The following is a 27,524-nucleotide window of genomic DNA, read 5'->3' on the forward strand; positions in this document are numbered from 1 at the left end:
CTGTATGTGTGGTCTTCCATCACAAGTCTTAGTGTATGTGTGGTCTTCCATCACAAGTCTTACTGTATGTGTGGTCTTCCATCACAAGTCAAGTTCAAGATTCAGGGTCATTTTACAGGTGAATGTCACTGGCCTGAAGGAAGAAATGATCAGCCCAATAACAAAACTCAGAGAGAGTTTGCACTTGCAAAAACGGTCATGTTATTGCATCTGATTCTTGAGTGTTTCATGTGCTGGCAGCTGGCTGAAAAGGTAGGCTATACTTAGGCAATAAGGCATGAGGGGGAGTGGTATATGGACAATATACCACGGCTAAGGGCTGTGTCCAGGCACTCCGCTATGCGTTGTGCATAAGAACAGCCCTTAGCCGTGGTATATTGGCCATATGCCACAAACCCCCGAGGTGCCTTATTGCTATTATAAACTGGTAGCCAAAGTAATTACCCGGTCTGATATACCACAGCTGTCAGCCAATCAGCATTCAGGACTTGAACCACCCAGTTTATAATTGACTATAGAACTGAATAAATGTAATTGGCATTTAAAGCCTAATTGACTGTGTAGAAACCACAATGAAAAACATCATGTAGATCTCAACAATGTTGTTGTTGGCTCAATTTTTCAAATAGAATGTGAATCCTGCTCTGAAAGTAAGGGAAACGTGTAGTCTGGTAGCATTGCATCAGAGTCAGCACATAAAGACAGCCTCATGAAGGTGAAATTCACACTGTTTTTGGTGACTGAATTTAAACCTGGGCTTCTGCCTAACTGAAATACCAACTAATTAGAATAAACCATTTATGCTTCAGCCATAATTAGAATTGAACACTATTTTCCTAACCACCCTACCATATTATTTATTTTCTGTCTTTGGTGTTGTAGTCTAATATTTCACTGACAACAATCAGGTTGAAGGAGAGGAGCGCACACCGAATCACTTCCCACCTACCAGAAAAAGGTGCTATCTAGAACCGAAAAGGATTCTTCAAACCCTTTGAAGAACCCCTTTTTGTTCCAGGTAGAACCCTTTTGTGTTCCATTAAGACCCCTTTACACAGAGGGTTCTACATGGAACCCAAAAGGGGTTTTTCAATGGGTCCTCCCTATGGGGACAACTGCAGAACACTTCTGAACAGAATTTCTTCTTGCACGGATGGTAGGGGGGCTGAAACATTCAGCGCCTGAACAAAGTTTTCATTTCCCTTGACTTATTCCACATTTTGTTGTGTTACAGCCTCAATTCAAAATGGATTAAATATTTTTTTTTTCTCACCAATCTACACACAATACCCCATAATGACAAGGTGAAACGTTATTTTTGTTTTGCAAATGTATTGAAAATGAAATACAGAAATATCTAATTTACATAAGTATTCACACCCCTGAGTCCATGCTTTGTAGAATCATCTTTCTGGGTAAGGCTCTAAGACCTTCACACCTGGATTGTGCAACATTTACCCATTATTATTAAAATAATTCTTCAAGCTCTGTCAAATTGGTTGTTGACGACTGTTCGACTGTTATTGTCCTGCTGAAAGGTGAATTAATTTCCCTAGTAAGTGGTTCCTTGTGGAAAGCAGACTGAACCAGGTTTACCTCTAGGATTTTGCATGTGCTTAGCTTCATTCTGTTTATTTTTTATTGTGAAAAACTCCCCAGTCCTTCACGATTACAAGCGTACCCATAACATGATGCAGCCACCACTATGCTTGAAAATAGGGAGAGTGGTACTCAGTAATTTCCTTTTTGCAAACAGGATGCACTTTTTGGAATATTTATAGTCAATTAGTCAATTAGGTTAGTGTTGTAGAGTAACTACAATGCTGTTGATCCATCCTCAATTTTCTCCTATCACAGCCATTAAACTCTGTGACTGTTAAATGTCAACATTGGCTTTATCGTGAAATCTCTGAGCCATTTCCTTTCTCTCTGGCAACTGAGTTAGGAAGGACGCCTGTATCTTTGTAGTGACTGGGTGTATTGATACACCATCTAAAGTGCATTTAATGACTTGTATTTAATAACATGCTGCCAAACATACCCTCGTAAAACTGACTATCCTACCGATCCTTGACTTCGGCGATGTCATTTACAAAATAGCCTCCAACACTCTACACAACAAACTGGATGTAGTCTATCACAGTGCCATCCGTTTTGTCACCAAAGCCCCATATACTACCCACCACTGCGACCTGTATGATCTTGTTGGCTGGCCCTCACTACATATTCGTCGCCAAATCTACTGGCTCCAGGTCATCCATAAGTCTTTGTTAGGTAAAGCCCCGCCTTATCTCAGCTCACTGGTCACCATAGCAACACCCACCTGTAGCACTCGCTCCAGCAGGTATATTGCACTGGTCATCCCCAAAGCCAACACTTCCTTTTGCCGCGTTTCCTTCCAGTTCTCTGCTGCCAATGACTGTAACGAATTGCAAAAATCACTGAAGCTGGAGTCTTATATCTCCTTCTTTAACTTTAAGCATCAGCTGTCAGAGCAGCTTACCAATCACTGTACCTGTACACAGCCAATCTGTAAAAAGCACACCCAACTACCTCATCCCCATATTGTTATTTATCCTCTTGCTTTTTTGCATCCCAGTATCTCTACTTGCACATCATCATCTGCACATTTACATTTAAGTCATTTAGCAGACGCTCTTATCCAGAGCGACTTACAAATTGGAAAGTTCATACATATTCATCCTGGTCCCCCCGTGGGAATTGAACCCTGGTCCCCCCGTGGGAAATGAACCCACAACCCTGGCGTTGCAAGCGCCATCCTCTACCAACTGAGCCACACGGGACCACCGGGACCACACATCTATCACTCCAGTGTTAATGCTAAATTGTAATTATTTCACCTCTATGGCCTATTTATTGCCTCCCTACTCTTCTACATTTGCACACACCGTACATAGATTTTTCTATTGTGTTATTGACTGTACGTTTGTTTATGTGTAACTCTGTGTTGTTGTTTTTGTCGCACTGCTTTGCTTTATCTTGGCCAGGTTGCAGTTGTAAATGAGAACTTGTTCTCAACTGGCCTATCTGGTTAAATAAAGGTGAAGTAAAAATAAATTTTAAAAACTTCAGCATGCTCAAAGAGCTATTCAATGTCTGCTTTTTTATATTTTATCCAGTTACCAAATAGGTGCCCTTCTTTGTATGGCTATGGAAAACTTCCCTGGTTTTTGTGGTTGAATCTGTAATTGAAATTCACTGCTCAACTGAGGGACCTCACAGATAATTGTATTTGTGGGGTACAGAGATGAGGTATTAATTTGAAATCATGTTAAACACTATTATTGCACACAGCGTGAGTCCATAAAACATATTACGTGACTTGTTAAGCATGTTTTTACTCTGTAACTCATTTAGGCATACCATAACAAACGGGTTGAATGCTTATCGACGCAAGATATTTCAGCTTTTCAATTTTTATTAATTTGTACATATTTCGAAAAACATTATCCCACTTAGACATTATGGGGTATTGTGCGTAGACCAGTGACAACAAAAACTCTATTTAATACATTTTCACTTCAGTCTGTAACACAACCAAATGTGGAAAAAGTTTCCGGTGTGAATACTTTCTGAAGGCACTGTAAATACAAATCATTTGTATACTGCAAATTGACCACAAGAAGTCCAAACATACTTAATATTTTACTAAAACTTTATCATTTCAAACCTTGCTTATACAGTATTTGTATACCATCACATTTATATGATAGTGACTCTCTTTTAGGCTAGACATGAGAATACTCCGGAACAGATTTCCCAACTTAAAATCTCTTTCCTGTTGTTTTTTACTGTCTTTTATGTCCAACAATCTATTGATGTAACTTGTTAAATCCACTTCAATCAGTGTAGATAAAGAGGAGGAGACAGGTTAAAGAAGGATTTTTTTAAAGCCTTGAGGTAATTGAGACATGGATTCTGTATGTGTGCCGTTCAGAGGGTGAATGGGCAAGACAACAGATTTAAATTCCTTTGAACAGGGTATGGTAGTAGGTACCAGGATCACCGGTTTGTGTCAAGAACTGCAACACTGCTGGGTTTTTCACTTTCAACAGTTTCCCGTGTGTATCAAGAATGGTCCACCGCCCAAACGACATCCAGCCAACTTGACACAACAGCGGGAAGCATTGGAGTCAACATGGACCAGCATCCCTGTGGAACGCTATCAACCCCTAGAGTACATGACCTGACGCATTGAAGCTGTTCTGAGGGCAAAATATGTTTGTCTTGTTTGGTATACTCAGTGTAATATACACTGCTCAAAAAAATAAAGGGAACACTTAAACAACACAATGTAACTCCAAGTCAATCACACTTCTATGAAATCAAACTGTCCACTTAGGAAGCAACACTGATTGACAATAAATTTCACATGCTGTTGTGCAAATGGAATAGACAAAAGGTGGAAATTATAGGCAATTAGCAAGACACCCCCAAAAAAGGAGTGAATCTGCAGGTGGTGACCACAGACCACTTCTCAGTTCCTATGCTTCCTGGCTGATGTTTTGGTCACTTTTGAATGCTGGGGGTGCTCTCACTCTAGTGGTAGCATGAGACGGAGTCTACAACCCACACAAGTGGCTCAGGTAGTGCAGTTCATCCAGGATGGCACATCAATGCGAGCTGTGGCAAAAAGGTTTGCTGTGTCTGTCAGCGTAGTGTCCAGAGCATGGAGGCACTACCAGGAGACAGGCCAGTACATCAGGAGACGTGGAGGAGGCCGTAGGAGGGCAACAACCCAGCTGCAGGACCGCTACCTCCGCCTTTGTGCAAGGAGGTGCACTGCCAGAGCCCTGCAAAATGACCTCCAGCAGGCCACAAATGTGCATGTGTCAGTATATGGTCTCACAAGGGGTCTGAGAATCTCATCTCGGTACCTAATGGCAGTCAGGCTACCTCTGGCGAGCACATGGAGGGCCGTGCGGCCCCACAAAGAAATGCCACCCCACACCATGACCGACCCACGGCCTAACCGGTCATGCTGGAGGATGTTGCAGGCAGCAGAACGTTCTCCACGGCGTCTCCAGACTCCGTCACGTCTGTCACATGTGCTCAGTGTGAACCTGCTTTCATCTGTGAAGAGCACAGGGCGCCAGTGGCGAATTTGCCAATCTTGGTGTTCTCTGGCAAATGCCAAACGTCCTGCACGGTGCTGGGCTGTAAGCACAACCCCCACCTGTGGACGTCGGGCCCTCATACCACCCTCATGGAGTCTGTTTCTGACCGTTTGAGCAGACACATGCACATTTGTGGCCTGCTGGAGGTCATTTTGCAGGGCTCTGGCAGTGCACCTCCTTGCACAAAGGCGGAGGTAGTGGTCCTGCTGCTGGGTTGTTGCCCTCCTACGGCCTCCTCCACGTCTCCTGATGTACTGGCCTGTCTCCTGGTAGTGCCTTCATGCTCTGGACACTACGCTGACAGACACAGCAAACCTTTTTGCCACAGCTCGCATTGATGTGCCATCCTGGATGAACTGCACTACCTGAGCCACTTGTGTGGGTTGTAGACTCCGTCTCATGCTACCACTAGAGTGAGAGCACCCCCAGCATTCAAAAGTGACCAAAACATCAGCCAGGAAGCACAGGAACTAAGAAGTGGTCTGTGGTCACCACCTGCAGAATCACTCCCTTTTTGGGGGTGTCTTGCTAATTGCCTATAATTTCCACCTTATGTCTATTCCATTTGCACAACAGCATGTGAAATTTATTGTCAATCAGTGTTGCTTCCTAATTGGACAGTTTGATTTCACAGAAGTGTGATTGACTTGGAGTTACATTGTGTTGTTTAAGTGTTCCCTTTATTTTTTTGAGCAGTGTATATAGATATGAATATACTTTTTTTGCTCAGAGAACTTGGGGAGCCAAATAAACCACCCTGCCAGTTGGGTAACCTGCTCTACACGCTTGCATGTGATAACAAAAAAAATGGTTTTGGGTAGCAAAATGCCTAACACAGCAGATGTTTGCTCATATTTATTTAACATGCTGACATTTTTCAGCACATTCCTACTGCTAGATGACAGATATTATACATAATCAAACATTTTGGAAGAAGGGTTGAAGTTACGCGAATATTTGGGTGCAGATTTCCAAAATTCAAATCGCTTGGAGCTGATTTCCTTGTGTTTTTACAGTCTTATGTCCAACAATGGAAATCATTTTTGCTCAGAAAACTTCAGAGGCCGAATAAAACCACCCCGCGAATTGGGAAGAGGCATTACCCGCTCACATGTGATGATAAAACAATGATTTTCCAGCACATTACTAAATGATTTCTCTCTCTCTCTGTCTCGTGTCTATCCAGTTTTGAGACTTGAGAAGTTCACATGCTGGCAGCCGCACTTGCTATTGGAGCAGACAGGACTGTCACGTCCCAACAGCTGTTTGTTCAGGTAGTCTGCCAGTAAACACCGGTTATCATAATGTATTGGAACAGAGGAGTGAAATTTGGAACCAGCTGTTAGTGGTATACTCCTGGGAGCGAGTTCCATCCACCTTGACAGACTGCTCACGGTTATGGAATAAAGTGGAACATGTCTCCATAATTGATTCATGGCAGAGAGTTATAGGGGATGAGAGAATAGGGTATAGATTGGGATTGATGTTTGATGCAGACACAGAGTTGTGTTCATGTCCATGTTGCTTTGTGAGGTCTTAAATTCACACAACACTGTCTTTGGAGAGGTGATGGCTTTTTATGGACAAGCTAGAGATCGACAGTTATTGAAGATTGGTATTATTAAAGTTTACTGTATTTAATTGTACTACGTAAAGTAATAACCATTGTATTCGTCCCAGAACCTTATTTATTGATCAACTTGTTGTACAATAATTTTTTCCATTTAAATGTATCATTATTCTGTGTTAGAGAGCTTTGATGTGACTGCCAAACTAAATGATGAAACATCTGTGCATCAACACTCCTTTGATGCAAGTGCAATAAGAATAAACAACTCTATTTAGCTCCTGGCATTTCTTATCATCAGCCTTTATCTAAACCAGGAAGTCCCATTGAAATGAAACATTTATTGTGGTCTTTATTTCCCAGGGAACCACTGGCTAAAAGGGCAATCCTTGCAAACAGAATGCAGTGCCACAGGCAGCCTTTGTGTGTATACATTCAGCAAAACTCTGGAGAGTACATTCATAAAAGTGCCCCAAATATGAATCTTTGGCATGAGAGAAGAAATAAGCCCACTAGGTGAAAGAACTGTCAGAGTAATTGAATAAGTAAATGATGGTTCACAGTCCTCTTCCTAAAACTAATGTGTGTTTGACACTTAATATGCCGCAGTCAAGGCTGTAAGGCATTTGAATCAATACTGTAGATTCATTAGCTGTAGAACTGAATGATGCCCTCAGATTTTAAGAGAAGCAAAATCACTTCTCAAATATGAGTTTTTTTTTGCTGGAGGTACTCTAAAAAGTGCACACAATGCAGTTGTATAAAAGTTAGCAGTTAGCATTTTGAAGAGTCAGTGGGCTGGCTATAATGCATTCCATTGAGAAAAAATACCCATTAAGTGTAGCAAATATGCCAAATAGCTGTTTTTGTCTTGTTTTGCAAGATTGAGCACAAACAAACACACACACTAGGACACACAAACACATTATTTGTCCCTTGGCTAAGTTCCAGTAGACCTGTGTGGGGTATTGTGGGTCCCGTTCCAGCTGCGTTCCTCCCTTGGTCCCTTCATTGGATTGGTAATTGGTCTGTGGTAATTAGTGATCTCTCTCTTTCTCTTCCCCCCTCTCTCCCTCTCTGTATCCCTTCGCGAGCGATATTAAAACAACTTTTGAACATCAGATCGGCAGTTACTTACCCCAATTAGGGCATCTACTTTCAACTTCGACTCATCTGCCCTGGGCTCTGTGTAATTCCGATCCAATTTTCAGGCTACACAAGAGGAAACGGCGGCGTTACAGAGGCCAGAGAGGGGGGATCCTGGTGAGATTAAGGCGAAGGGAAAACCGACCACCTCTTCCCTCCATTCTACTGGCCATTTGATAATAAGATGGAGGACCTCCGATCGCGGATTTGCTACCAATGAGACTCTCGGAACAGCAAAATGTGTTGCTTTTCAGAAACATAGCTCTCGGACAAGACACCCCCCACGGTTATCCAACTCAATGGATTCTCCATTCAAGTGGGCAGACAAGACAGTGGAGTCGGGGAAATCGGAGGGGGGGGTTGCCTCTTCAGCAACACCAACCGGTGTGCTAATTCCAGAGCGGTTGAAGTGTCGACCCTGTATACATTCCACCTCAGGACAATAAAAATAACAAGCTTGAGCTTAAAACCTCTTTGGGCTAAGGAGGATGTATTTTCACGTCCGGATGAAAAGCATGCCCAAAGTAAACTGCCTGCTACTCAGGCCCAGAAGCTAGGATATGCATATTATTAGTAGATTTGGATAGAAAACAATCTGCAGTTTCTGAAACTGTTTGAATAATGTCTGTGAGTATAACAGAATTGATTTGGCAGGCGAAACCCTGAGCACAACCCATCCAGGGAAAACATTTTTTGAGCACAATCTGTTTTGCATTAGTTTCTAATTCCTATAACTCCAGTTCCTATGGCTTCCACTAGATGTCAACAGTCTTAGAAATTGGTTGATGTTTTTTTTTTGTGAAATTAAGAAGTAGCCCTGTTCTTTCCATGTGTCAGGTGCACTCTAATGTTTTGGTGCACGTGACCTGGAACGTGCTTCACTTTGTTTTCGTCCGGTATTGAGCACAGTATTTCCCGTTTTAAATTGATCGATTATTGACATTTTGGGGACATAAAGAAGCAATTTATCGAACAAAAATACCATTTGCGATGTTTATGGGACATTTTGGAGTGCCAACAGAAGAACATCTTCAGAGGTAAGGCATGAATTATATCGTTATTTCTGACTTTTGTGCAGCACCTGCCTGGTTGAAATCTGATTTTCATTTGTTGGTATACTGGGTGCTGTCCTCAGATAATCACATGGTTTGCTTTCACCATAAAGCCTTCTTGAAATCTGACACTGCGGCTGGATTAACAAGAAGTTCATCCTTAAACCGATGTATAACACTTGTACAGTTATGAATTCTTATTATGAGCATTTCTGTTTTTTGAATTTGGCGCACTGCAATTTCACTGGGTGTTGTCAAATTGATCCTGCTAAAGGGATTGGCGCGTGAAGGGATCCATAATGTAACGGCTGTCTTCGCGTGAAAGAGAGGAGGACCAAAATGCAGCGTGATGATAATCCATCATTTAATTAGGATATTTAAATGACGAACAAAAACAACAAACTGACAGAAGGAACCAAAAACGCTACAGTCCTGAACATGGGAACACAGAACAGATGAACACACGAACAGGAACAATCACCCACAAACAAACAGTGAAAACAGGCTACCTTAATATGGTTCCCAATCAGAGACAATGACAAACACCTGCCTCTGATTGAGAACCATATTAGGCCAAACAAGAAACCCAACATAGAAACACAAAACATAGAATGCCCACCCAGCTCACATCCTGACCAACTAAACAAAGACTAAACAAAGGAAATAAGGTTAGGAACGTGACACATAAGAAGTTAATGAACTGTACAAGGCTATAAACAAGCAGGAAAACCTACAACCAGAAGCTGCCTTTCTGGTTGCCGGCAATTTTAATTTTTGCGTCACTAAGCCAAGTGATGTCCAACTTCCATCAACACCTCTCCAACGCCACTAGGGGCGATAAAGTCATAGACCACTGCTATTCTACCCACAAGCAAGCATACAAGACCCTCCCTCGCCTGCCATCCGGCAAATCAGATTATGATTCTGTACAAGCAGAAGCTGAAACAGGAAGTACAGATTTGCTCTGTTGAGAAATGGTCCCCAGAACCAGAGGTTATAATACAGGACTGCTTTGTTAGCGCTGATTGGAATATGTTTCGAGACAGCCGATAACGTTGACGAGCTAACCTCCTCCATCCCCGGCTTCATTATAAAATGCAGACATTGTACCAACGGCGACGTTGTACTCACGGTGAGGGTTTGCTGCTTCCCCAAACGAAAGCTCTGGATTAACACAGAGGTTGGCGCTAAACTAAAGAACAGGGCTACCGCACACAGAGCTATCGTAGACAACCTTGATGCTACGGCCAACGACAGGAACAAGTACAAGAAGGTACTATGACCTCGGCAGAGTCATCAAACAAGCAAAGGGACAATAAAGGAACAAGGTGGAGTCCTATTACACAGCCTCCAACGCCAGCCGCATGTGGCAGGGGTGGATTCATTACGGATTTCAAAGGAAGAACCAGCCGTGATCTGCCCAACGACTCCTCTCTCCTCTCTACTCAATGCATTTGATGCACGCTTTGACAACAACACCATCGACCCAGGGGGCCGTCACCAGCCCAGAGGACTGGGTGATCTCGCTCTCCGAGGCCGCCGTGAGAATGGTCTTTAATCAGGTCAACACCCACAAGGCTGCGGGCCCCGACCGTATTCCAGAGCATGTTCTCAGAGCAGGCATATTCACGGAAGTGTTCAACATCTCCTTGTCCCAGTCTGTAATCCCCACATGTTTTAAGATGACTACAATCATTCCTGTTCCTAAGAACTCTAAGGCTTCATGCCACAATGATTACCACCCTGTAGCACTCACTTCTGTAATCATGAAATGCTTTGAGAGGCTGGTTATGGCACATATTAACTCCACTATCCCAGACACCCTAGACCCACGTCCACATGGAGCAGGTAGACAGCTTCAAGTTCCTTGTGTCCAAATCACTAAAGACTTGAAATGGTCCAAACACACACGCTCAGTCGTGAAGAAAGGGCGACAGTGCCTCTTCCCCCTCAGGAGGTTGAAATAGTTTGGCATGGGCCCTCACCAGCGGTACCAATGAGAGCATATTGACTGGCTGCATCACTGCTTGGTATGGCAATAGCACCGCCCTCGATCGCATGGCGGTACAGAGAGTTGTGCGGATAGTCCAGTACATCACTGGGCCTGAGCTCCCTGCCATCCAGGACTTCTATATCACAGGAGGTTGGTGGCACCTTAATTGGGGAGGACAGGCTCGTGGGAATTGCTGGAGAGGAATGAGTGGAACATGGTTTGATGCCATTCCATATATTCCGCTCCAGTCATTATTATGAGCTGTCCTCCCCTCAGCAGCCTCCACTGCTCTATATCAAGCTGTGTGAACAGAAGGCCCGGAAAATTGTTCAAGACTACAACCAACCAAGCCATAGACTATTTTCTCTGCTGTCGCACGGCAAGAGGTATTGGTGCATCAAGTCAGACACCAACAGGCTCACGGACAGCTTCTATCCCCAAGCAATACGACTGATAAATAGCTAACAAAATAGCTAACAAAAAAGCTAACAAAAAGCTAACAAAAGAGTTAACAAAAGAGCTAACAAAATAGCTACAAGGTAAATCTGAGTTAACCTTGTATCTTTATTGACCTTTATTTACATGTTCTCTATATACACTCACAGGGCCCTACACACTCACACACAGTGTCAATCCAACACACACACAAACACTTACTCCACAATGCTTACTTACTTTATTGTTTAGTTCACATTTCTTAATCATATTTCTTGTGTGTTTTCTTCTAGTAATACATTGCTGTTGATTATTGCATTGTTGGGTTTTAAGTTTGCCAGAAATCCATTTCACCTTACTTAATATGTGCTCAATTTTGGGTAATCTGTGAGACACAGTGAGAATGTTCTATGCTGTATTCTTCTTCAAGAGTTAGAGAAGGTAACAGTATGGTGGTCAGTGTTTTTGTGAATCTCCTCAGCCCAGACAGTGATGAATGTTCTAGTGCGCAAGGCTGAGTCCCAAATAGTATCCTATTTCATGTATATTGCGCTACTTTTGACCAGGGCCCAAAGTGCACTATAGAGGGAGTAGAGTTCCATTTGGGATGCATCTGGGCTCTAGGAGGTCATATCAACTTAAAAATCATATCAACTTGTCTTCGTAAAGCACAGGTTTAACAGTGAAATGCTTACTTACGGGCCCTTCCAAACAATGAAGAGAGGAAGAAAATAGAGAAATAATAGAAAAATAAAACACTTAATACTAAAGGTAATAATAAATACACATTGAGTAACGATAACTTGTCTATATGCACAGGGTACCAGTACCGAGTCGATGCGCAGGGGTACGAGGTAATTGAGGTAGATATGTACAGTACCAGTCAAAAGTTTGTTTTTCTTTATTTGTACTATCTTCTACATTGTAGAATAATAGTGAAGACTTCAAAACTATGAAATAACACATATGGAATCATGTAGTAACCAAAAAAGTGTTAAACAAATCAAAATATTTTGTATATTTTTAGATTCAAAGTAGCCACCCTTTGCCTTGATGACAGTTTGGCATACTCACATATTTGTGGAATTTCTTTCCTTCTTAAAGGAATGATGGACTGTCGTTTCTCTTTGCTTATTTGAGCTGTTCCTGCCATAATATGTACTTGGTATTTTACCAAATAGGGCTGTCTTCTGTATACCACCCCTACCTTGTCAAAACACAACTGAGTGGCTCAAACGCATTAAGACATGAAGGTCAGTCAATACGGAAAATTTCAAGAACTTTGAGTTTCTTCAAGTGCAGTCACAAAAACCATCAAGCACTACTTTGAAGAATGTCAAATATAAAATATATTTTAATTTGTTTAACACTTTTTTGGTTACTACATGATACCATATGTGTTATTTCATAGTTTTGATGTCTTCACTACTATTTTACATTGCAGAAAATAGTAAAAATAAAGAAAAACCCTTGAATGAGTAGGTGTGTCCAAAATGTTGACTGGTACTGTACATATAACTAGGAATAAAGTGACTAGGCAACAGGATATATAATAAACAGTAGCAGCAGTGTATGTTATGATTTAGAAAAAAGTTTGTGCAAAAAGGGTCAATGTAGATAGTAAAATAGTTAACCAAATAGCTACCCAGACTAACTATTTAACAGGCTTTTGGCTTGATGGTAGAAGCTGTTCAGGGTCCTGTTGGTGTCAGGTTGGTGCATCGGTACCACTTGCCGTGCGGTAGCAGATAGAACAATCTTGGGTGACTTGAGTGACTGGAGTCTTTAAAAAATGTTGGGCCTTCCTCTGACACCACCTGGTGTAGAGGTCCTGAATGGCAGGGATGTACTGGGCCATAAACATGACCTTCTGTAGCACCTTGCGGTTCGGATGCCAAGCAGGTGCCATACCAAGCGATGATACAGCCAGTCAAGATGCTCTGCAGCTGTAAAACGTTTTTAGTATCTGAGGACCCATGCCAAATGTTGTCAGCCACCTGAAGGGGAAGACACCCTCTTCACCACTGTGTTGGTGTGCATGGACCATGATAGATTCTTAGTGATGTGGGCACAGAGGAAACTTTCGACCCGCTCCACTACAGCCTTGTCGATGTGAATGAGGGGCGTGCTCGGCCCTCCATTTCCTGTAGTCCCGATCAGCTCCTTTGTCTTGCTGACGTTGAGGGAGAGGTTGTTGACCTGGCACCATGGTGCTAGTTCTCTGACCTCTTCCCTGTAGGCTGTCTCATCGTCGTCGGTGATCAGGCCTTCCACTGTTGTGTCGTCAGCAAACGTATTGATGGTGTTGGAGTTATGCACAACCATGCCGTCGTGGGTGATCAGGAAGAACAGGAGGGACTAAGCATGCACCCCTGAGAGTCCCCCGTGTTGATGGTCAGCGTGACGGATGCGTTGCTGCATTTAGCTTGTCTGGTAGGCTTGTGTTGGTGTACAGCTTGCGTCTGAGTTTCCCTTTGTAATCCGTTATAGTTTGCAAGCCCTGCCACATTCGATGAGTGTCAGAGCCAACGTGGCAGGATTCGATTTTAGTCCTGTATGATGGCTCATTGGAGGTCGTGGTGAGATTTCTCATAAGCATCCAGATTAGTGTCCCGCTGCTTGAAAGTGCCTTTAGCTCAGTGCGGATGTTGCCTATAATGCCTGGCCTCTGGTTGGGATATGTACAGTGGTTCCTCAACTAAAAGCTTTGAGGTTATGCTGCTGGATTTAGAGGTAATTTGTGGTTTAGTACGGTACCCTGCGTCACTACTTCATTGCTCCAGACCAGTGTAAGGGGGAGTTAGAGCACTGATTATGCTTTTGAGTCCCAAGGCCTAATGTGTCTCTAACTGACAATGAATGCGCAACATAAACCAAACAGAAACTGATAATTGTGCACAACTTCAAAATTGAATTTCAATTAACTGAATGATGGGGATGAAGAAGGTGATTGAATTTAGAAAAAATGTGTAAGAATTGCTATTCCTCTGTCCTGCACGCACACCCGAAATAAGACTGACAGCTGTAGCTGGACTGTAGCATATCACTTACTAAAACTGTTGTTACACTAAGGTTTTTATTCTAAGAGAAACTAAAATGTTCAATTATATTGATGATGATAATTATATTGATGATGATAATTATATTGATGATGATAATTATATTGATGATGATATGATATAATGATATTCTTAAGATATATTTGTTGACTGAATATAAGCAAGGGATGTCTACTAAATGATATTGTTGATTGCGCAGTCATATAGCCTCGGCACCTACTGTATATACGGTCAATGTGTGAACGCCATCGTCAATGCACTTGTTAATGAAGCCGGTGACTGATGTGGTAGACTCCTCAATGTTATTGGATGAATCTCGGGACATATTCGAGTCTGTGCTAGAGTAGCTTAGCATCAGCTTCATCGGACCACTTCCATATTGGGTGGACTGGTACTTCCTGTTGGAGTTGTTTGCTCGTAAGCAGGAATCTGGAGGATAGAGTTATGGTCAGATTTGCCAAATGGAGGGCGAGGGAGAGCCTTTATGCATCTCTGTGTGTGTGGAGGTATTGTCTGGAGTAGCAAAGGTGATCCAGAGTGTTTTCTAGTGGCACAGGTAGGAATGAGGTTAAACTCATTTCAGTTCCCCTGCATTAAAATCACCAGGCACTAGAAGCGGCGCCTCAAGATGAGAATTGTCTTGCTTGCTTATGGCCCTGTACAGCTCATCGAGTGCGGTCTCAGTGCCAGCATCAGTTTTTAGTGGTAAATAGACAGCTACAAAAAATATAGATTTAAAACTCTCTTGGTAGTCTAGAGCAAGGGTCCCCAAACCTTTTCCTTTTTTATAGTGTTCAAAGAGGCACATTCTTCTCTTCTCCACTACCCTGCAACTCTTCCCCGGGTCCTTGGTGTGCAAGAGATGTGTTTTATATTTAATTGCTCATCTAGGAAGACAGCGTTTATGTCGGTCTGGCAATGTTTCTGCTGTTAGGCCTACTTCTGCAGAACATGTCCTGGCAGAGTTTGCAGAACAACGGCCTCCGTGTTGATACAAATATCATATAGTTATGTCAGGTAACCGTACTTTGCAGTTAACATTTAATTGAGAGGGTTTTTGGAGAAGGTTTTTCAGTCTACCTACAGGATGCAGTTTTCCATTAGCTAACTTCTACATACGGACTGATAGACCAACGCACCAAAAAGACAGACGGGAAATATTTCTGAAAATGAATTTGCAAATGGTGTTACGTTTGGCTCTTTAAGAAAATAGTGGCTAACAAGGGGTGGGTTTAATGTTAATGTGGCTTTGATTTGATAGTAGACAGGAGATTTATGTTTTAGACAATTTGTGAGGGAACAAAAAATGCATGTACTGTACTTTCAGAATAGATTGGAGAGCTGCTCGTAGGTGGGCTGTGAGCTACTGGTAGCTTTCGACCTGTTGGAGACCCCTGGTCTACAGTTTATCGATTCTAACTACTGGTAGCTATCGACCTGTTGGAGACCCCTGGTCTACAGTTTATCGATTCTAACTACTGGTAGCTATCGACCTGTTGGAGACCCCTGGTCTACAGTTTATCGATTCTAACTACTGGTAGCTATCGACCTGTTGGAGACCCCTGGTCTACAGTTTATCGATTCTAACTCAGGCCAGCAAAACCTTAAAACTTCCTTAGTATTAGAGATTGCACAACAACTGTTGTTAACAAAGAGACACACACCTCCCCTTTTGACCTTAACCGAAGCTGTCGTTCTGTCCTGCCGATGCATAGAAAAGAAAGCTACAGTAGATGTATAATACACATGTCCTTGTTCAGCCACGACTCAGAGAAACATAGGATGTTACATTTCTTTAGGTTCCATTGACAGGATAGTCTAATGGAACTCGTCTAGTTTGCTCTCCAGTGATTGTACGTTCGCCAATAGAACGGAGGGTAGAGGTGGTTGATTTACTCGCCGGCGTAGTTTTGTCAGGGTGCCCGCATGTCGGCCTCTTCTGTGCCGTCTCCTTCTCTTCCGAGTCTCGGGGATTAGGGCCTGGTCCGGGGTGAGCAGTAAGTCCTGCTCCGCAGACTCGTTGAAGTTAAAAATATTCATCCAAATCGAGGTTAGTGATCACTGTTCTGATGTCCAGAAGCTCTTTTCGGTCATAGGAAACGATGGCGGAAACAGTATGTACAAAATAAGTTAAGATCATCGCAAAAAAACACACAAAATATCAAAATTGGTCAGGATCTGTAAAAACGGAAGCTATCCATTCCAGCACCATTCTGTTCAACAGGCAGTGAGCTTGTTGTCAACTTTTTGTTTACAGGCAGTGAGCTTGTTGTTAACGTTTTGTTTACAGGCAGTGAGCTTGTTGTTAACTTTTTGTTTACAGGCAGTGAGCTTGTTGTTAACTTTTTGTTTACAGGCAGTGAGCGTTTTCTTAAGAAGCACAATTACCCTAATAATGTGTAATTCATATTTTTTTCACATTTCAGTGATAAATGTCGGAGAACGGCAGATATCCGTTCCAGCGCCATTCTTTTCCACCAGAGGGGGACTAATTATAGATGCTCAGATACTGCCAAGATTAATGCATCTGCAGTTACAATAACAACCTCTCAGGGGTCCCCCACTACGACTAAGCAGACAGACAGAGGGCTGCTGGGAAAGGGCTCCTGGAGGACCACTAAGAGCAGGTTCAGTAACGCCTGTTTCTGGTAGTCAAACATTTCAGTCTAAACACCTCTTCTTTACCACTGACTAACATAAATTCACTTCACCTACAGTCAGTCAACTCGCATAGGCTGCGTTTACACAGGCAGGCAAATTTGTATCTCTTTTTATCACTAATAGTTTGTCTAAACAGATCAGCCCTTTTGCTACTAATTGTGATAAAGATCAGAATTGGGTTCCCAGCGTAAACAACAGCTAACTGCCTCATTGATATAATTTCATAATGATAACCTTATGAAAAACGTGATATATTTCCGAGCCACATTTCCCTGAGACACTGCTCTTGTCAAGCAGCTGTCCCTAAAACTCAGGCCACTGTCAAATGAAAAGATACTCCTTAGATAGACTCTCCCCTCAATCGACTCCCTAACACAGAATCAACCATTAAGTCTCATTAAATGGTCTATTATATACCTCTCTGTCTGGTTTCTATGCAACCCTGTTTATTTTCCTCCAGCCTCCCATCACAAGAAGAACGTCTATTTGTGTCTCTGGCTGGAGCTAACTGCCTCTAATTGACACAAATAGAATGGACCTTGATACACACACACACACACACACACACACACACACACACACACACACACACACACACACACACACACACACACACACACACACACACACACACACACACACACACACACACACACACACACACACACACACACACACACACACACACACACACACACACACACACACACACACACGCACACAGGATGAATGGCTGGCAGAAGCTGTGCGGTACAGGCCAAGACTGACACTTAATGACTTTTCTCTTTCTCCCCTTCTGACACCCAGGTGGCTCCGCTTGGATGTCGGCCCATCACCTCAAGCTCAACCTTGACAAGCCGGAGCTGCTCTTCCTCCCGGGGAAGGCCTGCTCCAAGAGCTCTCCACGTCTGAAACCCTACCTCTTCAAAGAGTACCTTAAATAATCACACAGCACCCTCACACCCACACAGAAACTCACTAACTCGTGAACAAACACTCACACCGTCCTTGCTGATAGCTACTTTGCTGAGAAAAAAATTACTTATTTCTTATTTTTTTCACCTTTATTTAACCAGGTAGGCTAGTGGAGAACATATTCTCATTTACAACTGCGACCTGGCCAAGATATAGCAAAGCAGTGTGACAGAAACAACAACACATAGTTACACATGGAATAAACAAGAGTACAGTCAAAAACATAGAAACAAAGAAAGTCTACTTAATATCAAACAAAGAAAGTCTACTTAATATGTCTGACATATGTGGGGTCCCAGCTAGCTATCAGAATGCACTGTAAGTAACTCTTGAAAAGAGCGTCTGCTAAATAACATGTATGTTACTGTTGGAACGGTCAGGGAATCTTTGATTGCAAATTACAGTGCATTTAGACTGAGCCGAATTACAGTGCATTTAGACAGCCGAATTACAGTGCATTTAGACAGCCGAATTACAGTGCATTTAGGCTCAGCCGGATTACACTGTATTTAGACTGAGCCGAATTACAGTGCATTTAGACTGAGACGAATTACAGTGCATTTAGACTGAGCCGATTTACAGTGCATTCAGACTGAGACGAATTACAGTGCATTTAGACTCAGCCGAATTACAGTACATTTAGACTCAGCCGAATTACAGTGCATTTAGACTCAGCCGAATTACAGTGCATTTAGACTCAGCCGAATTACAGTGCATTTAGACTCAGCCGAATTACAGTGCATTTAGACTCAGCCGAGTGCCACAACAAACTGAAAAGCATGAAATGAATGGTGTTGCCGCTTGGAGTGTTAATTGATGACGTCAAATTATCCGTTTTAATAGAATTGTGCTGCATATTGTGCTTGTGAGTGTGTTTGTGTTTGTGTGTGTGTGTGCGCATGTGGGCGTGTGTCACAACTCTACGTGTGGGGATTCAAGTTGAACAAAAATACTATTTTGACAATAATTATATCAGCAGGTGAGTTTAGAAATATAGTTTAAAATAATGGGCTGGAAGATTAAACTCTGTTCATTTCTATAATTGGTGGCAGGTCCATATTCTGTTTTTCTCTATGAAATCTCTGATGCCATTTTGATTGTTGTTGTTGTTGTCTGAAAATGTCCTCCACACAATACAATGGAACAACAACGTGTCTGTCACATCGACGTTCAGCTCTGTGGCAGCACTTAACCCCCTTCCCTTGCTAACACACCTGGGCATCTTTCCACCATTGTTCTACACGCACGTACGCACGCGCACACACACACGCACACACACCTCAGTGTCCTTCCTTTGGTAGCCCAGTTCTGAGTGCCCCACACAATGAAATCACCTGGGTGCTCTGTATATCCAGTGCCCCTCAGTCAGTCAAGAAGGGTGAAGGAGAGGATGAAAGAGAGAGAGAGCAAGAGGGAGGGAGGGATGCAGAGAGAGGGAGGGAGGCAGAGAGAGGGAGAGAGAGGCGGAGAGAGAGGCAGAGAGAGGGAGAGAGAGGCAGAGAGAGGGAGGGAGGCAGAGAGAGGGAGAGAGAGAGAGAGAGAGAGAGAGAGAGAGAGAGAGAGAGAGAGAGAGAGAGAGAGAGAGAGAGAGAGAGAGAGAGAGAGAGAGAGAGAGAGAGAGAGAGAGAGAGAGAGAGAGAGCAAGAGAGAGGGAGGGAGGCAGAGAGAGGGAGGGAGGCAGAGAGAGGGAGAGAGAGGCGGAGAGAGAGGCAGAGAGAGGGAGAGAGAGGCAGAGAGAGGGAGGGAGGCAGAGAGAGGGAGAGAGAGGCAGAGGTAGGAGTTTCTCACCTGCTTCAAATCCACCCTCCTACGCCATGACTGGTCATATAGTATGGGTCCCTATGGGCCTCCCTGGTCCACATCTTCCACCCAGGCGTGGTACTAAATGGGGCGTCAGTGAAGCAGTAACCTGGGGAAAGGCGCCATAGCTCCATGCCCTCTTGAGCAGCCAAGCCCAGGAGAGAGCAGTCTCCATGGACCATAAACACTGCTCTTCTAGGCAGTCTGGCTATCACACATCAATGTTCTATACACAACAATTAAATGTGCGTGTGTGTGTGTTTGTGTGTCTATTTTGTGAATAGACACAACCACATAGCCACGTGACAGGTGTCACGCCTGCTGAAAACCCAGCGGGAGACGGATACACTCTCCATGACCCGACACCTCACCCTGCTGAACATGCTGGACAGGGTTCTCACTCACGTTTCCACAAAATACCTCCACAACAGGCCTTCAACTCTCCATACAATACTTCAACAACAGTCCTTCAACTCTCCATACAACACCTCCACAACAGACCTTCAACTCTCCATACAATACCTCAACAACAGTCCTTCAACTCTCCATACAATACCTCAACAACAGACCTTCAACTCTCCATACAACACCTCCACAACAGACCTTCAACTCTCCATACAATACCTCAACAACAGTCCTTCAACCCTCCATACAATACCTCCACAACAGGCCTTCAACTCTCCAGACAACACCTCCACAACAGTCCTTCAACTCTCCATACAATACCTCCACAACAGGCCTTCAACTCTCCATACAACACCTCCACAACAGGCCTTCAACTCTCCATACAATACCTCCACAACAGACCTTCAACTCTCCAGACAATACCTCCACAACAGGCCTTCAACTCTCCATACAATACCTCAACAACAGTCCTTCAACTCTCCATACAATACCTCCACAACAGACCTTCAACTCTCCAGACAATACCTTCACAACAGACCTTCAACTCTCCATACAATACCTCCACAACAGACCTTCAACTCTCCAGACAATACCTCTACAACAGACCTTCAACTCTCCATACAATACCTCAACAACAGTCCTTCAACTCTCCATACAATACCTCCACAACAGACCTTCAACTCTCCAGACAATACCTTCACAACAGACCTTCAACTCTCCAGACAATAACTCCACAACAGGCCTTCAACTCTCCAGACAACACCTCCACAACAGACCTTCAACTCTAAAATAGAACAGGCTGTGCCTCCGCATTCACACTCCTTTTGAGAGATGTTTTTCGGCCCTAACTGCTAACCGCCAGACCTTTGGAGCTTTTCAACTGCACTGAATGGAAGCCTCTGTTTAACTCTCCAAGATTGGATAGAGTGAAACAGACAGGCGTCATTACACAGTTGCCGCTTTCTCTCCCTCTCTAAATCTAGTTCTGTCTCTCTAGTCCTCTTTCACTCTGTCTATCTAGTCCTCTTTCACTCTGTCTCTCTATTCCTCTTTCACTCTGTCTCTCTATGCCTCTTTCTGTCTGTCTTTGTCTGTCTGTCTGTCTGTCTGTCTGTCTGTCTGTCTGTCTGTCTGTCTGTCTGTCTGTCTGTCTGTCTATTCCTCTTTCACTGTCTGTCTCTCTATTCCTCTTTCACTCTGTGTCTGTCTGTCTGTCTGTCTGTCTGTCTGTCTGTCTGTCTGTCTGTCTGTCTGTCTGTCTGTCTGTCTGTCTGTCTTCCTCTGCTGATTTTTCTCTCTCTGTCTGTCTCTTTCTCTCTCTCCTCTCCCTCTCTCTCTATATACAGTATGTCTCACCCTTTCTTTCCCTCTGCTGCTCTTTATTTATCTCCCTCCCTCTCTCCTCTTTGAGAGTGCTGTCTGCCGGGTGATGGAGAGGGGGACACACGCCTGTTAAAACAATTGCGTCCCCGCGACAACGCCTGTCCGTCAGGGGCAATTTTTTACTGGGCAGCCCTGTCAGAGGGAAAAGTCCAGCCAATCGTACGCTGGGGTCTTAGCCACTGTTGTTGTCTCGTAAATCAACTGCCCTCCCTCTCTGCTCACCTCACTGCGCTGTAGTAGTCCACAATATAGGCCATAAAACTGGATAATGTGCTGCTATCCACTGAGCTGTGGTCAACACATTCTCCAACACAAACCCCAAAAAACAGGGTAAGGCGGCCATCTTGTTCTGAACATGAACTAACCTGCAAAATCAATGACTAAGCCTGAACTTTTTATGAACGCTTTACAAAGCTACACTTTAGCCAACCACGATTTGCTTCGGTTGAGATCGATGTGACAAAGACCAGCACATCAAAGGAGGCAAGTGGGAAACAAAAGCAATTTTGATCAAAAATGTTGTCCTCCGCTAAACCTCAACCCACAGCTGTCCTCCTATCCGCTACGGGAGTCATTGATTTCAGGTCTTTATTTTGTTACATGCTCTAACAGGCACACACACCAACGAAGTGCTTTCCCTCGCCCCCTGTTTTCAACCAAACTCTAGCGATCAGCAGGCGAGGAGAAGCGGGGAGGGAAAATGGCTGCGCTGAGTAAAACCACAGTAAATTATAGTCGACGACAGGTCAGTGCATGAACAAATGAAAAACACTGCTCAGTTGCAGCACTCAAGCTTCGCCTATCAGTTATTCACAGAGCACTGACAGGAAGGAGAGGAGGAGAGGAGTAGGGAGAGGCAGAATTGTTTTAAATGTAACTTTTATTTAACTAGGCAAATCAGTTAAGAAGAAACTCTTATTTACAATGACAGCTTACACCGGCCAAACCAGGACGACACTGGGCCAATTGTGCACCACCCTATGGGACTCCCAATCATGGCCAGTTGTGATACAGCCTGGATTCTAGCACTGAGATGGGGTGCCTTAAACCGCTGCACCACTCGGGAGCCCCAAAGGGCTAGAAAAGGAGGATAGTAAAATACATATTGATAAGATTGAGGTAAAGAAAACACATTTTAATAATGATGTTGATCATGAATGTTTTGATATTATTGATGTTGCTGTTACGGTGATGAGATTAATGATGATGATTACGGTGATGAGAGTAATGATGAAGATGATGAAGATGATTACGGTGATGATATTAATTATAATGATAAAGATGACCATACTGATTACGGTGATGAGATTACTGAAGATTACGGTGATGATTACGGTGATGGTCATAAAGATGACCATGCTGATTACGGTGATGAGATCACTGACGTGATCTTCCTGTCTGGGTTGGCACCCCCCCCCCTTGGGTTGTGCCGTGGCGGAGATCTTTGTGGGCTATACTCGGCCTTTTCTCAGGATGGTAAGTTGGTGGTTGAAGATATCCCTCGAGTGGTATGGGGGCTGTGCTTTGGCAAAGTGGGTGGGGTTATATCCTTCCTGTTTGGCCCTGTCCGGGGGTATCATCGGATAGGGCCACAGTGTCTCCTGACCCCTCCTGTCTCAGCCTCCAGTATTTATGCTGCATTAGTTTATGTGTCGGGGGGCTAGGGTCAGTTTGTTATATCTGGAGTACTTCTCCTGTCTTATCCGGTGTCCTGTGTGAATTTAAGTATGCGCTCTCTAATTCTCTCTTTCTCTCTTTCTTTCTCTCTCTCGGAGGACCTGAGCCCTAGGACCATGCCTCAGGACTACCTGGCATGATGACTCCTTGCTGTCCCCAGTCCACCTGGCCGTGCTGCTGCTCCAGTTTCAACTGTTCTGCCTGCGGCTATGGAACCCTGACCTGTTCACCGGACGTGCTACCTGTCCCAGACCTGCTGTTTTCAACTCTCTAGAGACCGCAGGAGCGGTAGAGATACTCTTAATGATCGACTATGAAAAGCCAACTGACATTTACTTCTGAGGTGCTGCTGACTTGCTGCACCCTCGACAACTACTGTGATTATTATTATTATTTGACCATGCTGGTCATTTATGAACATTTGAACATCTTGACCATGTTCTGTTATAATCTCCACCCGGCACAACCAGAAGAGGACTGGCCACCCCTCATAGCCTGGTTCCTCTCTAGGTTTCTTCCTAGGTTTTGGCCTTTCTAGGGAGTTTTTCCTAGCCACCGTGCTTCCACAGCTGCATTGTTTGCTGTTTGGGATTTTAGGCTGGGTTTCTGTACAGCACTTTGAGATATCAGCTGATGTAAGAAGGGCCATATAAATACATTTGATTTGATTTGATGAAGATAACGATGATGATGATGATGATGATTGCTATGATGATGAAGAGGGAGCTAATGATGATTATATAATTGTGAAATTCATTTCTTCCTTGGCCGTCCTGATTCTCCTCTGTATCTTTCATCTTCCTTCATTCCTAACCGTTGAGGAGGATTGTATTACAAAGGGAAAAGTAACTAGCTACACACTAATTATCTTATATGATATAACATACATGGAACAATGAAGTTATGCGCCGTGCCATTAATCTTCGATTATTAGGCAAATACATACAAGCTCTGCTTCAGTGCATCTTCAGTCTCCACCCACCCTTCACCTCATTCTCAAAATGGCAATCAGATATCATTACAGGTGGAAACTTGAGATGATTTAATGAAAAGTGAATGAAGCACATATGCACACACACACACACACACACACACACACACACACACACACACACACGCACACACGCACACACGCACACACGCACACACGCACACATTCACACACAAGCACACACACACGCACACACACAGGAGCAATGAAAGGGCCTTGGTCGATGCTTGTCTCATGTCCTCCCAGGAGAGGAGAAAGAGGGAGGAGACATCAAGTCTTTCCACATAATAGAATAGACCTGACATTGTAGAAATGACAATTCCTCTGCATCAGAATAATGGAAGAGACACATGAGGATCCGTGTGTAGCAAAGGACGGAGGGGGCTGAATAGGCAGTGTTTTACATGTACATCTTGGAATTTGAATGGATGTATAATGTGTACAACTGTGACAGCGTCGTGATGGACACAACTGACTGTGAATTGGCATATCAAATCAAATCAAATTGTATTGGTCACATACACATATTTAGCAGATGTTATTGCGGGTGTAGCGAAATGCTTGTGTAGCTGTAACAGTTCAGTAGTATCTAACATTGCAGTAGTATCTGAAAATTCACAACAGTACACACAAATCTAAAGGAAAAATAATATAAATACTAGATTGCGCAATGTCGGAGTGGCATTGACTAAAACACAGTAGAATAGAATACAGTACATACATATGAGATGAGACAAGCAGTATCTAAACATTATTTAAACATAATTAAAGTGACTAGTGTTCCATTATTAAAGTGGCCAGTGATTTCCTATGTATATAGGGCAGCAGAGTTGCGTAACCGGGTGGAAACCGGCTTGTGATGACTTTTAACAGTCTGATGGCCTTGAGATACACACTGTTTTTCAGTATCTTTGTCCCAGCTTTGATGCACCTGTACTGACCTCGCCTTCTGGATGATAATGGGGTGAACAGGAGATGGCTCGGGTGGTTGATGTCCTTGATGATCTTGTTGGCCTTCATGTGACATCAGGTGCTGTAGGTGTCCTGGAGGGCAGGTAGTTTGCCCCCGGTGATGCGTTGGGCAGATTGCATCACCCTCTGGAGAGCCCTGCGGTTGCAGGTGGTGAAGTTGGCATACCAGGCGGTGATACGGCTTGACAGAATACTCACAATTGTGCATCTGTAAAAGTTTGAGAGGCTTTTAGTGGGCAAATCAAATTTCTTCAGCTTCCTGAGGTTGAAGAGGCGCTGTTGTGCCTTCTTCACCACACTGTCTATGTGGGTGGACCAGTTCAGATCATCAGTGATGTGTACGCTGAGGAACGTGAAGCGTTCCACCTGCTCCACTGCGGTCCCGTCGATGTGGATAGGGGGGTGCTCCCTTTGCTGTTTCCTGAAGTCCACGATGATCTCTTTTGTTTTGTTGACATTGACTGAGAGGTTATTTCCTTGGCACCACACTCTCAGGGCCCTCAACTTTTCCCTATAGGCTGTCTCGTCATTGTTGGTAATCAGGCCTACTACTGTTGTGTCATCTGCAAATTTGATGATTGAGTTGGAGGCATAGATGGCCACGCAGTCATGAGTGAACAGGGAGTACAGGAGGGGGCTGAGCACCCACCCTTGTGGGGCCCCTGTGTTGAGGATCAGCGAAGTGGAGGTGTTGTTTCCTACTTTCACCACCTGGGGGTGGCCCGTCAGGAAGTCCAGGACCAAGTTGTACAGGGCGGGGTTCAGACCCAGGGCCACGACCTTAATGATGAGCTTGGAGGGTATTATGGTGTTGAATGTTGAGCTATAGTCAATGAAAAGCATTCTTACATAGGTAATCCTCTTCTCCAGATGGGATACGGCCGTGTGCAGTGCGATGGCGATTGCATCGTCTATAGATATATTGGGTCGGTAAGCAAATTGAAGTGGGTCTAGGGTGTCAGGTAAGGTAGAGGTGATGTGATCCTTAACTAGCCTTTCAAAGCACCTGTCATTTAGTTCAGTTACCTTCGCTTTCTTGGGTACAGGAACAATGGTGGACATCTTGAAGCAAGTGGGGACAGCAGACTGGGATAGGGAGAGATTGAATATGTCTGTAAATACTCCTGCCAGCTGGTCTGCCTTCTCGGCCGGCACCCTTGCGAGGGTTAACATGCTTAAATGTTTTACTCACATCGGCCACGGAGAAGGAGAGCCCACAGTCCTTGGTAGCGGGCAGCGTTGGTGGCACTGTGTTATCCTCAAAGTGGGCGAAGAAGGTGTTTAGCTTGTCCGGAAGCAGGACGTCGGTGTCCGCGACTTGGCTGGTTTTCCCTTTGTAGTCTTGGATTGTCTGTATACATTGCCACATACGTGTTGTGTCTGAGCCATTGAATTGCAACTCCACTTTGTCTTTGTACTGATGTTTTGCCTGTTAAATGTGGTGGTTCGTGCTTTCATGAAACATTTCATGAAACTCTTCTTGAAACCCCCACATACAGAGAGACCCCTACATACACAGATTCCCCCACATACACAGTGACCACCACATACACAGAAACCCCCACATACACAGAGACCCCCACATACACAGAAACTCCCACATACACAGAGACCCCCACATACACAGAAACCCCCACATACACAGAGACTACCACATACACAGCGTCTCCCACATACACAGAGACCCCCACATACACAGCGTCCCCCACATACACAGAGACCCCCACATACACAGAAACCCCCACATACACAGCGTCCCCCACATACACAGAAACCCCCACATACACAGAGACCCCCACATACACAGAAACCACCACATACACAGAGACCCCCACATACACAGAGACCCCCACATACACAGCGTCCCCCACATACACAGAGACCCCCACATACACACTCAGCGTCTCTCTCCTTTAGGGCGAAGGTCAATAGCCATTACAGTGAGGCGCACTGATCGATGCAGGTCCAATTGATCAGCCAGCGGAGGTTGTGGGCAGCGCATGTCCACAGCTGGTTAAAGACATCAACCAGGACCACGGGTCACCACCAAGCACCAACACAACGTGCCCACCTCAGGGACCCGGTCAATCATCTGACCGCGCTCCTCTGTAACCACCGACAACCAACAATCACCAACCAGTCAGGGTTATCTCCTTCATGACACACCAGAGAGACACACTACAATGAGTAACATGGTAGTATGGCCTTCAATGTAACACAGTTTCTTTTCATAGCACCAGAAATAATAGGATGAAATACAGCAGGACGCA

At 44.1% G+C, this 27,524-nt stretch overlaps 1 protein-coding gene across 13 annotated transcripts in view; it reads right to left on the reverse strand.

Moving 5' to 3' along the window:
• Window positions 1–27,524, reverse strand: part of LOC129865839 (neurexin-2-like) — a 1,012,026-nt gene that overhangs the window by 471,940 nt on the left and 512,562 nt on the right. The gene's annotated exons all lie outside the window — the stretch shown is intronic.

The sequence above is a fragment of the Salvelinus fontinalis genome, chromosome 11 (genome assembly GCF_029448725.1).
Source record: "Salvelinus fontinalis isolate EN_2023a chromosome 11, ASM2944872v1, whole genome shotgun sequence".
In the NCBI taxonomy this organism is placed as follows: domain Eukaryota; kingdom Metazoa; phylum Chordata; class Actinopteri; order Salmoniformes; family Salmonidae; genus Salvelinus; species Salvelinus fontinalis.